Source organism: Drosophila ananassae, chromosome 2L (genome assembly GCF_017639315.1).
Source record: "Drosophila ananassae strain 14024-0371.13 chromosome 2L, ASM1763931v2, whole genome shotgun sequence".
Classification (NCBI taxonomy): domain Eukaryota; kingdom Metazoa; phylum Arthropoda; class Insecta; order Diptera; family Drosophilidae; genus Drosophila; species Drosophila ananassae.
Window position 1 is genome coordinate 13,109,116 of NC_057927.1, and position 15,192 is coordinate 13,124,307.

The following is a 15,192-nucleotide window of genomic DNA, read 5'->3' on the forward strand; positions in this document are numbered from 1 at the left end:
CAGAAGAAAGAGAAAAAAAACAATTGTCCTGCAAGTCCTGCCGCTGTCAACAGGAGCAGCAAACGGCGGGCAAAAATGCAACTTGTAATTTGAACAAAAGCCAACCAGTTACAAATGCCGCCAACAGATGTAGCCTTTAGCCATGTATTTGTACGACTGTGAGTGCAATGGAATTGTATGTGTCCTGATGTCCTTTCGCTCCTAGCTACCAGAGCCAACACGTGCCCAGGATTACAAAGCGAAAATAACAAGTGCAAGTTTAAGATACTTTTACACTAACAACTATTTAGTAAAGATATATTACAGAATCTTCTTTTATTTAAAAACTTTGCTTGCGGAATGGCAAGCTTCTCATTGTATCCAAATTAATTTTTTAAATGTGTGTTTAATTTTCACAGGACTTGATCCCAAATGGACGAGTCCAAAACGGATGCTTATTAATGGACTGTCTCTATGGACACAATGAGCTGGTGTCTATATTTCCGGCGATTCTTATCTGATCCTTAAGCGGAATACCTCAAACGATTTCTACCTCGATTTCCAATCAGTCTGCATCAAAATAAAGAACACGATTTTTTTCAATTTTTTTTTCAAAATTCCCCATCATTCTGCATCAAAATATTGAACACGATTTTTTTTAAATTTTTTTTCAAAAATTTTCCAATGGACCCCTTGGAAAGCCATGACAATCGATATATGGCCCCAACGATGTCCATATCTCAGCCAATTCTTATTCGATCCTTGAGCGGAATACCTCAAACGATTTCTACTTTGATACCCCATCATTCTGCATCAAAATATGGAACACGATTTTTTTTTAATTTTTTTTCAAAAATTTTCCAATGGACCCCCTTGGAAAGCCCCCCCAAACGATATCCATATCTAGGTCAATTCTTATCCGATCCTTGTGCGGAATACCTCAAACAGTTTCTACCTCGATTCGCCATCATCCTTCATAAAAAAACACAATTTTCACATTTTGAAATTCATCCACCTGTATCTTCGGCAATTCTTATCTGACTTTTCCAATTCTTTTCCTTATTTTCCCCTCGAGCTGCTTTCAAAATCTATCAGTACAAGTTTTTCTCAGAAGTCCAATAAATATTTATGTATTTTCTCAGATATTCTTGTGAAATTTTTCCTTCCAATTACAATTACTTACGATAAGTCCCTGAAACTCGTCCAAATCGGAGTTTTAATTCCAATCAAATCAACCTAAACGCACCCCATAACCAGAAACAAACCCAAAAATAAATCGTGTTGGGTTGTTCAAATATCAACATGATTACTTTTGATTTTGCTTATTTGCAGAGACCCAGTTGTATTTATCCTCCTCTAAATTTAACTTGCCACGCATCCGTGTTGCCATGGGACCACATACTACACCCAGTACCCTAGTTTTGGGCGCGTGTGTGTTGCAAAATATCTTCTCCTACTCTCGGCTGGAGGAGGGGGCAAGTTTAAAAGTTGTTCATGCCTAGCATTTGGAATTTGCTGCGAAATTATATTGTGGCTTGTTTGTTTCGCTCCTCCTGCTTCGTATGCGTCACGTTGCGTATACGCACCGTCAGCCGCGAGCTTTGCGCCCAGAGGCAAGCCACTTCAGCACCCGGAGAATAGACTTGCAACAACAACCAGACACTCGCACAGACACATACGATGCTGAACTTAACTGGGCCCTGCAAATCCGGTGGCGTCTTCCGCACTCATTCTCGTAAATAAGTTTAAAAAGGAAGAAAGCGAAAACGAAATAAACGTTGCTGGCGTTTATATATGTATGTAGTATTGTATAGATATAGTATGGTGTTGTACAAAAAGGATTGTTGTCGCTGTTGGCACTATAAATGGCCCAACAGTTCACATTATGTGTGAAAAATCTATAAAAAGTTATAAAAGTGTCATTAGCGCCAACAATGGGACTGCCGTTAGCATGGCGGGAGTCTTAGCGCGTCCTTACATCGCACTAAAGCCTTGTTATAATCCCTGTCCTGGCAACTTGTTGTTGCCAACTTTTTCCGCGCCCCCTTTTGCATTGGTAGTGACCCGCTTTCTCCCTCTCCAAGCCCACTTATAATTCGCAACAATCTTAACTAACAAACAATATGGGAAAAGTAAAAGGTTTTCCATGTACCATTCAAAAATATCATATTTATCTGCCCCGTCTCCGACTCCAGACTGCGCCTTCTATGACTATCATCTGTTGTTTATCGGACTTCTATTTGCCTTATTGGTCAGCCTTCGTGGCCCTGTTTGAATAATTTAATACCAGAATGGACAGGTCAGGTTTATTCAATCGGGCAGAAATTGATATTCCACAATATTAATTCGCATTCAGACAGTAACCTAATAGGTGATTCTGGTATTAAATTCTTCATGCATTATTGGACATCGTTTCATGCAGACATTTTGTGCGTTGGGATTATCCTTAATTAAGTGCATTAAATCATTAGAATATAAATGAAAATGTACAAAACTATTGCTGAAAAGAGATGTACATTTTAATTGTGTTTTTCTCGAGTTAAAATGTATACCTTTGTCTGAATTATTTCTCAATCTTCTCTAAGGCCTTTGGTTGCCAAAGTTTACGAGTCCTGTCACCCTGAGTCAGAGAAGTTTATTTACCACAGCCCCAGACCAATCCTGCGCTCATTGCTGGGCTTTGACAAATTTCAGCAAAGTGGATTAATTCGTTTTATTCCATGCCCGATGTTAGAGCCCCACCGATGCCTCAAACTTTTGTGCAGAAGATAGGGAAAGTTGACTTGGCCTGGCTTTACTTTATCTGGCCTGGAGGGCTTTAATTAGGAGGCCAGCAAGTGATATCAACAGGTGACTCTGGCCAAACAATGGAAAGGCCGTGCCATGCTACTGGCCAGCTTAAGTCTTCAAGTGTGTGGGAGCTGAGGAAGTTGGCTGGTCGGAAGCCCAGCAACTCCCCAACTTTGCTCGTAAATCTCCATTTCAAAAGTTCACGACCAATTCGAGATATAAACAACAAGATTTGGCGCATTATGCAAGTGGGAGCGTTTAGGCGTTCTATTGTCGTAATAATGTAGTGCTCCATTCCGTTTCGTTTCAATGCCACCACGTTTCCGGTGCACCGAGGTCCTTGGTGCTTAGTCGACGTTGGGCCAGATGTGCTCGGCAGTTGCCAAACGGCAACTGCGCATGAACCACGCCCACTCCTTGTCGCCGTGCCGCCGGGCAAACTTTGCCCACATTCTGACATTTTGGCGTATTGTTGTAACCTTTTGGGTAACAGGTAACATTCACTGAGAACCATCTTCGGTTCGGTTGGAGTTTTAATTTTCACACAAAACGATGACCACAACAATGCAGCCCACGTGTCGTATACGTGATTTTTCAGCTTGTGAGAGTGGGCTTTAAGATATTTCAAGTTTTACATTTCATTGGGAAATTCGGGGGGAAAACACACATGGACATTAAACACTCAAAAGTTGCCCCTGACAACGAGGCAAGTCGCTTTATAATTCCCATTTTAATTCATTATTCTTAATCACAGTCTCGAACCTCTCATTTTCTCTGACACTTTTTCGGGAATTTCATTTAAAGCTGCATACTTTCCGACCTTTTCAGTTATCCTCATCTCCCAGGACATCCCCCAGGCTTTGCTTGGCATTAAAAGATATTGTGGCGACCTTCTTTTATTTATTTACATTTAACAGAGGACCGTCGTAGGAAAAAACGAACTCAACGTCAGATTTATTTCGCATTCAACCCGTCAAATGTCAAGTTCATGGAATCTAATTAAATAACCGAAAGTGGCTTAAAGGTTGTTTGCTGGCTAAAAAGCCAACGAGATCGGGTTGCCAGAAATAAATTACATAAAATTTTTGCAACTTAATATTCGCGAAAGAACAGTGGTAATTCCCTCGAATTTTCCTCAAATCTTATTGTTTGGACCACGTTTTGTTTAAAGTTTATGATCCTCATTTTGGCTGATTGATGGCGAATCCCTTTTGGCCATTTCACAAGGGTGTTTCCTAATCTCAGTCGAACCATTAGCTCTAGGCCATGGCAGCATTTGGCTAATTGCTAGGGCCAGAAACTTCTGCGGCGGACTGTACGCGAAATGGCAGCCGCAATGGGCACCTATATATATACATATATATGTATCTTGCCATGGTAACCGTCGCTGAAATCGCATCTAGACTGCAGATTGGCGGGGGAGGGGGTCTGATGCGGTTGCCATAATGCCCGTAATTACTTTGTTAATGCTCAGCGTATTATGTCAGCAAATTAAATTATGTACGCTGCCAGGACAGACCAAAGGACTGACAATGCCATCTGCCAGTCTACAGTTGCCATTCACCAGCTTCCAGCTGCCAAATGAGAATTTAAATTTAAATTTTTAAATCTTTAAAGCGGCAAACTACCACTTGACTGCCACGACACTTAACCTGCCGAGGTCCTTGACTCAAGGTTTTTAATTAAATGTTCCAGAGTTTCGATGGCAATTGGCTGGCAGCGTATTCCATGACAGTTAATCCATGACTTGGTGTTCCCCAGTTTCAGATAAAAGTGACGTGATAAGGAAGTGATTCTTTCATGGAAGTTCTGGTCTGTTCTAGGAAGTAAGGCCTGCGTACGCAGTGACAGTCAAGACCAGTCGGTGGCAGCCCCGAAGTCCTGATTAACATTTAAATTCCAATGAAGTTAGCTATATATAGTTCTCCAAAGATCTGACAAAAATGTAGAATTTTTATTACAAATATACACATGTTACTTTTATTCATATGCCTTCACATATTTATATTTTTAAGCAAAAAAGGTCCTGCCAAGAATTTAAAATATTCTGCTATTATTTGTAATCGGCCCAACCTTTACTCTTTGTTATACCCTTGCAGAGGGTATTATAATTTTGGTCAAAAGTGTGCAACGCAGTGAAGGAGACCTCTCCGACCCTATAAAGTATATATATTCTTGATCAGGATCACCTCCTGAGTCGATATGAGCATGTCCGTCTGTCCGTCTGTCCGTCTGTCCGTCTGTCCGTCTGTCCGTCGGTCCGTCTGTCCGTCTGTCCGTCTGTCCGTCTGTCTGTTTCTACGCAAACTAGTCTCTCAGTTTTAAAGCTATCGAGTTGAAACTTTGCACACACCCTTCTTTCCTTTGCAGGCAGTATATAAGTCGGAACGGCCGGGATCGGTCGACTATATCCTATAGCTGCCATATAACTGATTGATCGGAAATGCCATAAATTTGATGTTTTTTAAGTTAGAGGGTTGGGAGTTTCTACAAATGTTATATTTGACCAAAATATCTAATGTACAAAATTTCGTAAGGATCGGCCGACTATATCCTATAGCTGTCATAGAACGATCGAAATTGGCATAACTTTGGTGTTTTTTAAGTTAGAAAGATGGGATTTGGTAGAGATTCTATTTTGGGAAAAACAATCTGATTTGTCGAATTTCATAAGGATCGGCCAACTATATCCTATAGCTACCATATAACTGATTGATCGGAAATGCTATAACTTCGTTGTTTTTCAAGTCAGAAGGATGGGAGTTTCAATGGATTCCTCTTTTGGCAAAATAATTCGATTTGCCAAGTTTCATAAGGATCGGCCAACTATATACGATCCACTATATATCTAATAATATAAGATGCGTGGCGCCACCTAGCGGACTGCGACTCAACTGCAAGGGTATATAAACTTCGGCTCCGCCCGAAGTTAGCTTTCCTTTCTTGTTTTTATTCTCAGACTGTTAGCCACAACACACTTCCATTACTTTGACAATTCACCGACTGAATGCAGAGAAGGATGAGTAAAATTCCCTCGTCGTTGCTGCCTGCACTGCCAGGACACGCCCGGATAATTTCATTGTGAAGTTTAAGCAAATGTTTACCTTGCAGATGGCAGGGCGGGCGGCAGAGCTCCCAGCTCCTCATGCCGATAATTGAATTAGGGATGCCGACAGAATGACACGCGGCGGGAATGAAGGAGATGAGGCTCGATTTGGAGCCAACAGGTGTTGACTTTTGACTCGCGGCTCTTTCTCTGCGAGTCCCCAAAGACTGTTACTTTAATAATTTAATGGCTTAACCAATGGCTGGTGTCGCCAGCGACTCTTGATTTGATCTGATTTGTGTCCTGGCGGATGGGGGTTGTGCCCGTTTGCAGATCCGGCTCCCTAATTGAGTCAGCACAGCCGGGCTGGGATTGAAATTGGCCTGATTGCGTTCTTGGCACAAACCCGTCAAGTGTCTCGCTAATTTCCTGCATTCAGAGTCAGTCAGTGTCTTTGGCCAACGAAGGCCAGCCAACGAAATTAAGAGTGCAACTTCAGTTTGTTTAGGGGCTGTAATTGCATTTGCTTGTTAACTCGATTCCCAGCTGCCCTTTGACTTGACGGCCCTCTGCCAAATGGTCTCTAAAAAACAAATGGCAGCTAAATGCTGCATACCGCACAGCACTCTACCAGCTAACACAATTTTCTCCGAGGATGTTGCCAAAAAGCTTGGACCTCGAACTTGATGTAAACCGCAGGCGGTACAAAGTTTCCATTTTTTCCTGTATGTCACTTGTATCGAATGTCCTGGACCTTGACGTCACTGCCAATTGATTTCCCCAGTCCGAAGGATACACTGCACAAAACTGTAAGCAAATCATCAATACCTATCAAAACAAGTCTCTGGAGCTAACTTTATTTCTGGCAGCGTATTCGTTTCCTGCCTCTGTGCGTGTGGCGTCTCCAAATGACAGTCCGGTGGAATTCCAGGGATTTTGTTAGCCAAGACTAACTAGCCCGTCCCCGACCTGGCCAGCTTATTAAACCGCAGACACGAAAGCCCTATCTGCCGGCTTGGAAAATGTCCAAAGAATTGGAGAAAAGCCACTCGGTCGAGCCAACTAATTTCTCAAAGGATTTCGGCTTCACTTAGTTTTTCTTTGTCCGGGAGTGTCAAGAGTTTGGGATTCCCTTTCGATTACCCGGAGTGCGGTCATTGCATTGGAAGTGCCTATTAGCCGAGATTTCTTGACGCTTTTCGGGCCATGGCGGTCGGCAACAACTACTCATGTGATGATTACACTTGTAAGCCGCCAAAACGGATTACCGAAGTATTGATTTTCAGCAGACAATGGTGCAGGGCGTATGGGAAATGTGCTGTCGTGAAGTGGCATAAAATGAATAAAGCCGAATAAGTTGGAAACCATTAATAAACACTCATCCGACAACCAGTCAGAGAGTCGGAGAACTTTGATTTAGAGTCGGTCTGGCGCCAAACAAAGGTCAATTTTAGGATTCCCCGTCGGCGAAAGGATGCTTCACATTCCTTTGACTGTGGTTAGCCCCGGGCACCACTTACCCTTATTAGGGCCATCTACCGTTCCTCCCTGGGACGGGGACCATAAACCACAAATCTGATTTGTGGCCAAGTCGAATGGCTTTAAAGGGGAATGCCTTGCGAAAAATTCAAGCGGCGGGTAAACAAACAAGACTGACTCCCACACGGATGCCACCACAATTTGGGATTCCATTATGTGTTCTGTTGGCGAATGCATAATTGAATCTAAAGTACTTCATTTGTCCCATAAACACGTTCGACTTTCGTTCTGATCACTTATAAATAAACCGCAAAAATGGGAAATGCCAAACGCCAAATGCCGAATGCCGAATGCGAAAAAAAGCGAATTGTTGACAGTCGTCGAAAAGCCACGTGCAAGCACAAATAGCAAACAGCCAGAAACAACAATTCAATTTCTGTTTAGTTAAAATACACACTCATAAATAATATATACCTTTCTTTTGCGGTTCCTCGGGGGTGGTGTATATCAGTGGGTGTGGTCTGGTGTGGCTGGCATTGTGCGGGTGAGCATCAGGTATTGATATATTGAGCCAAATTCATGCCTTCGTGTACAACAATTGAACGTAAACGAAAGGCCCTTGACTTTATGTTTAGGCTTATTCCGGTTTTCCTCGTTTTATGGCATTTTTCCTCCCCTCAGGTTGCTCCTCACATTAGTTTAAAAGGCTTCCCAGGACCCGTCTGTACCCGGTGTGTACACATTCAATTTATTTAATAGAATTGCCTTGTTTGTGCGAGTTAAATGAATTTCCCGGAATTCAATAGAATGGCCTGCCTCGAATTATGGTGTATGGCCGGTGTATGGCCATGGTAATCATGTAAAGTTAATCTTGGGCCAGAAGTGATTTTGTAAGGCTTAAAAATAACGCTTTAAGCTGCCAACATGAGAGTAATTAACTCAATAACATGTTAATTATAACAACATCCGATGCGGGCGCTAAAAACACACTTAGGCCATTACTAAACAGGACGTGACAGGCTCTCAAAAGTTTTAGTTTCATTAAATAATTTGATTATTAGTAGTCAACAGCCGGCAACGGGGCGGATGTGTGATGTGTCTATGTCTATGCGGCGCATATGCTACTGCCTACTGATATCCTCGCTTCCCATCCAAACCTCGCTGCGGCAAAGGTCGTCGTTCCAACGGAAAGGAAACTTAATTTTCGTGTCGAATTTTTGCATATTTTATTAACCCAAACAACAGCCGGCCGGTGGCCCAGCAACCCAATCATAAAAGCTGCCCCACTGCCGACTTCCTTTAATTTTATGCACAAACAAAAACTCCTGCCAAAGTTGGGCCACGGCAAGGCAAGGGCAAGGGTTCTGTCCTGGGCCGTTCTGTTTATTTCCGAGGCAAGGAGCGTGCTCAGGATTTTCCTTAGAATGCGTTTATTCGCCTACAAATATATATGTATGTATATTTAAATTAAATCCTAAACATTGTGTAGATTGCGGAATCAAAGCGGAGGCTGATGGCTTAGACTTGAATTACAGTTGGATTTTAATCGCCCAGATTTGGAAGGCTCTTGGCTGACAGGAGGACTTGCTATTGGGCTGAAATCAAAAGGGCATTATAGCTGAGAGAAGTAAAATTTAATTTGTCTTGATCATGGTCTGGTTAACGGCTTTTCCTATTTACGACTGACATTTAATGGTTAACACGTGTCCGCTTGACTGGCCAACCAAGGAGCTTTAAAGTCCTTCGAAATTAAGCCCGACTTTTGGGCCAGTGGAATGTGGTTTCTGCTCCTCCTGCTCGCCCAGCATATCACGCATACGCCATGAAGTCCAACCAGTCCAGTCAGGAGGGAAGATGCACACAACTAGTTGAGATAATGAACGATTTCTTTTGGGTATCGGATGGGAATGCATGGGCACGTATTCGTTTCGATTTGTGCACACGGAACTTTTGGCCACTGGCTATCGGACCGGGCGAAAATAAGTGCGGGCCGGGCTCAAAGAAAGTTTTGTCCGGCTTATCTGTTCGCCTGACTGAAGCTCTGGCCGTAAATTGGGGGCATTTGCAATACCAGGCAGTCCTTAACTGGCACTTGGCTCTGGTCCAGCAACCTGACCTCATGAACCCGACACCCGAATCCATTCAACCGACGGGTTGTTGGACTGTCTTGCACATTAGACGTTTCAATCAAAGTGTCATTTTATGTTAATTGCTTTTCTGTTGCGGTTTGGCGTCGCTTGTCCTCCTCCAAAAAGTTCAAAGGTCGCCGGGCCAAGGGAGAATCCTTTTCCCTTATATTATGATTATTTTTTTTGTGCGCCGTTGTCAAACTCTAAGCAGGGACACTATCCATGTTAGACCTCACTTTCACACATATCCGACAGATGTCCTCCGGCCCTCCCCAATCCCCAATCCCCGATCCATTTTTAGCAAAATTCCCTCCGTCCCTAGTCTCTCGTCCTTTAGCCTTCGCCATTTACCATTTCGCTCGACGGCCGGCACTTTTTTCAATTTGCGTCTGCCACAATGGGTTATCAAATGACAACGTGCAAAGTGGCCGGCATTGCCACATCCTGCGGATCGAAAGGATGCCGCTGCTCGAGTCTATTCAATTTCAATTGTGAGCCGAGCCTGTTTCCAATCGATTTTTATTATTTTGCATTTATTTTTTATGCCATTGCCACTGTCCCGTGTTAGTATTGGATTTTTTCTGTCCTATATTCAGTTTGCGGCATGTTGGCATTGTGGCGCCATCAAGGTGACCGCCGGATGTTGGATCACTTCGGGGGCGGGAGTCGTTAAATCCGTTGAAGCCACACTAGCCGGCCACCCGCCGGCGCAATGCCAAGACAAATTCTGATTAATCTGAGTCTTTAAGCCCAGATTTGGAGTGGTCCAGCTGGTGGAGACAATTGTTCCGTAAATGAGTGGCATTTATAACGCGGAGGGTGGGGCCTTCCATTTGTTTAGTTTCGTCTGCCCCCCCATGGTCCCGGCTAATGACTCGTCGGGGAACTCTGGAACTTGGCTACTATCCTGCCTGCCTGCCAGTCTGCTGCCTTGCCAGTCCTGTCTACCCTCATTTGCCTAACTGACATGTCAACACGTGTCGCAGACGGAGACGGCTACGTTGCGTCCTGGCCCATCACCACTACGGGCCGTGTGCTCCGCAGGAGCTGTCACCATGACTGATCCGTCAGCTTACCCATGCGTAGGTTAACGCACTTATTGTTTGGCTTTATTTATGGAGCGATATTAGAGCCGAGACCGTCCCCGACTGTCAGTCTATGGATGCGTGGGATTTGCAATTGCCCTGGCCCCCCTCCGCTTTGGTTTTTAACCTCTGGAAAAGGGTAAAGCCATAGGCATAATATATGCGACAGGGGCGTGTTCAATTTGCTTGATAGATGCCTGCCATTGCGGCGGGAATCTGGATTGGGATTGTGATTGCGGCAAAGAGCCGGCAACTGATGTCCCCATTATGACGGAGATTTCCGTGAATCTCATTTTATGTTTCCCAGAAAATAAGAAAGTTCTTTTCGAGAAAGGGGTCGGGTCGGTGCTCTAACCCCCCGTGACAATAAATGGTGACAAACACTCTGATGGAGCTGATTACAATGGAATTTTTCGACATGAAAAAGCATCTTCACTTTCCTGGAACTGTAACCCACTCTTTGCAGACCCGAAAAATTTGAAACTGAGAGTTCCATTACCCAGAAGGTCAGGCCAGGAAGAAGACCAGGTCCCCTCGGCCAGGCGTTTATCGAATTATGATCGATTTTTGTACTCAATTGACAGCCTCGAAGCAGCCGCAGGAGGCAGGAGATAGGAGGCGAAAAGGACTCGAGTCGAGAAATTGTCGCCAATCGCATTAAATTATTAACGTTTCAATTACGATTTTTAATGGACATTTTTCGCAGCAATTGAATTTGCATCGAAAATTGGTTGATTCTTGGAGCCGGAAAGGCATCGAATGCCGAGAAACGGAAAGACATGTTAAGGAGAAAGCACTTTCTCCTCCCCGCATCCTCTAAGTGCAACAGGCTTTAAGTCAAAACAAAATCGAACTTTCAACATTTGGCCAAAAACTGTAAGAATCGTTGAAATTCTATTCTGTCAGAAGGTTGGCATCAAATATGTGTATAAGTTGTCTGTTTGTTTGAGTCCTCCCAGGCCAATGGAGGAGGTCCTTGCTGGCTTGCTGCCTTGCTGCCTTCTGTTGTAACTCGGTTTGCACTGTTGAATACGTAATGTGATGAGACCAGACAGAGCACACAACAACAATGCCCCAACGAGGCATGTAAATATGTATGAGAGCTGCTGCCACAGCTTCCGGCGTGTCCGTTGATAAGACAAGGAATTTGAGGAGCCTTGACTTACTAGCCCAGCCTGGCATCCACCCGCCACTTACCTCCTGCCTCCTGCCTCCAGCCTCTTACTGCTCGATGTCCTCCGTGTCCTCCCTGCCCTTGTTAGTTTGCTTTAAGTGTCCGTGTTCTGCCTTGGGGCAGGACCCACACTTCGGTTAGTGTTTGTGTTGTGGTTGGATTAAAACACTCTCCTCCTGCGTCCCTGCGCCCATCCTGTCCCTAACCCCCGTTCAAGGCATCATCATCTGAGTCTTTGTGTAAATATACACTAACACATTTTGTTATCATAGTTTTTTTATATCATAGAAAGGATAATTAATTATTGAAAGTATGTGAACCAAATGTCAGCATTAATAATAAACGTCCTGCTTTCTATTAATATTTAAATACCCAATTATTGAACCATTTACTCCATTAATAATAAACCATTAACCATTTTTTCTCACACTGTACCCCTATATATTATTTACCCGAAAAGCAGTTTATGAAAATATGCGTAAAGTGTTGAATTTATTTGTGTTGCAAACATTTTGACTTTTCGCTTTTGTTGCTAAGACTTTTAATTCGCTTGGCTTGTTCCATTTTCCCCACAGACTTGGCTGTGGGCTGTGAGAAGATGCAGCTGCGGGGCGGATTGTGAGCAATTATTCATACAATATGTCCTGCTTCCTTCCTCCAATCCTTTGACAATCAGAGATGCCCAGCCACCCGAAAGGCCAAAGCCCTTCTTAAACAGGTGACATTTCTAATTCGTCCTTAACCGAATTAATTGCATCCTTCCGCCATTAGAGCAGCCGGAAGTTCGCCAAAAGCGAATGGCTTAAGGTCCTTTGGGTCCTTCAGGTTCCGTCCTTGGTCCTTTTTGTGCGATTTAGCAAATTTTGTTTGTCGCACGGCTTGATTAGCAAAAGGATCTGCCAAGGTAGCGGAAGCTGACAACAGGTGTCTGGCAGAAAACGTTAATACAAGCTGATTAAATTAATTCTGGCCGTGTTTAAACTGGAAAGGACAGCATAAAGCGCTGATTTCTTCCTTAAAGTCCACTCCACTAAAAGGGAGGAATGGTGGCAGCATTTGCCGATGACAGGTTAACCAGGCTGTCGCATTGTATCCTGGCAATGACATGGCCACTTAATGGCCCATTGTTTAGCCGCAGAAATCTACCAAACATGCCGCACGAAGTTGCACGTTTCAAAAATAATAACAAAGGCAGAAATAAAGATAGCAAGGTAACTTTTATATTATTTTATTCAAGTCTTAGAAAGTTTTATTTAATTGTGAATATACCTTGTATAGTATATTGATATATAGTTTATTATATATCCTTTGTACTTTTTCCAGTGTAATCAAAATGGCAGTAAAATCGTTCCAGAAAATTACGCGGCAAAAATTAGCAAGGACATGTTTGTTTGCACATGGCAGGCTAAAGTATTTGACATTTGGTTTCTCCCACACAGGACAAGGACGTGCAAATAGGTAAATGTAATTTGATTAAATCCTAATAAATATGGATAATTTATGGCCGCTCAGAGTAACGTCCATCAGAGCCACTCAGTCAGGATGAGTGCCAGAAAGTAGAGTCTATTTGTTGCGCGTTCAACTTTGTTGCTGCGATTGATTGCATAACAATAAATTATGCAACGCACCATGATGCCACAAGCTGTTGCTGTTCCTTCTCCTTCAAGCACTATTGATGGTAGAGGCGATTGGAGGTCCTGGACAAGTACCAGTCCGCCTGCCATTCACTTTTAAGTTTCAAGTGCTGCTACTCCAGCTGCTGATGTTGCTGTTGCTGCGGGTGAGTGCTTTTAATATTCATCTAATGCACTCGACGTAGTGCTGGTATCGAGCTGAGTTTATTAGGACTTTTCAGTGTTATTTTCTGATTTGCAAATTTTACCAAAAAGGATGTATATAGATCTATATTACATAAAAGAATTCCATTTCATCCTATTCATTTTTGTATGAATATTAAAAAAGGTATCTTTAAAGGTTATTTATTTGGAAGAAACTAGACATAATCTTGACATCCATATCCAATTATTCGCCATAGAAGCAATAGAACTTAGACTTAGATCAACTTAGATCATTGGTATGGCAGCGGGAACTTGAGAAACTCAGAAATACCCTTTTTTTCGCCTGCAGCTCAACGGCCCACATGACGTATACGCAACATGGACTGCAGAAGCAATTTGTAGATTCCATTTCAAATAAGTTACCTGGAATGCAAACTCCTACGAGGGTGATTAAACCCATGTTATTTATAGACAGAGTACAACCATCTATTGATATCGGGGCTTGATTGATTGATTTTTTTCCTTTGTTATCTCGGCTTGTCAACGACATGCTGTCTGACTCCCGACTGACGACTGACGACTTCGTCAGGCTTCGAAGCCACAAAAACCAGACAACGTGTCCTGTATTGCGGTTTTGTCCTGGCTCTAATTGCGTTAATAAGGCGCTGGTAATTATAATTTAATAACATCTCTGCCTCAACAGTACGGCATTGCCAGCTCGTGTTTGCCATTAGAATTCGCTGTGTGTGCAATTAACAGCTTGGGGCACAGCAAGGACGAAGCTTGCCAAATAAAAATTGATTTATGCCGCCTTCAAAAAAAAAAGGTGTTGCAGAGTGGCAAGCCGAGAGGCATGAGTGGAACGAGTACCAAGAGCGGAGCTAAGCAATTTAATTGTAAGTCAAACAGTTCCCGGCCAAGTTTATGCAGTTGAGATTTAATTTCATTACATCCAGAACCGGAGAGCCGAGTAAACAGCGCCTCTGATTGCCTGAATAAGCAATGAGAAAATAAGCAGAAGCCTGCTGAATGGGTTAATGTGCCACACAGAGCGGAACTCCAGCTCCGGCTCCGTCTCCGGCAGGTGTTGGCATGTTCGAAGGAGAGAGGGGGCAAGGACTCGTCGTGCTAGTCGTCAGTTGTTTATTAATAAACAAATTACGTAATTAATAACACACGCTGAGCGCTCAGCTGGGCGCAAAATGTAACACTTGGTGCATCCTTGGCTAAATTAAGAGTCCAGTTGCAGCAGCAGAAGCTGCGTGCCGCAAATTTATGGTTGGCATGGGATGCGTACGCCGGGGGCTCCTTGTGCCGCCATAAATGGCTGAGTGAATTGCTTTTCGAGTGGGCCTGGGAGTGGATGGTCGAAAGGATGAAGAGCCAAAAGTGGCCAGGACACACCAAAATGTGTATGGAGGCCAAATGCACTTCACTCCGGCTGTTGGCTTCGTTTTCTGTTTTTATTTTTTGCCTTTTACTTTTCCTTCTGCCTCGCTCCTGCTCCCCCCGAATGGAAATCGAGTCAGGACATAGTGGCGGGGGCTGAACTGAAGTGTATAAAATTGTGCCAGCTAGGCAGAATCCTGGCTCCTGCTACCCTCCTTCCGTTGTCTTGTGCGCTCACACGGAAAAGCAGACAAAATGTATCTGTGACAGCGCAACCAGAAATCCAGGATAACCGAGCGAAGACGACAAACGAATATTTATTACAGGTGTTTGCCTTTGACTG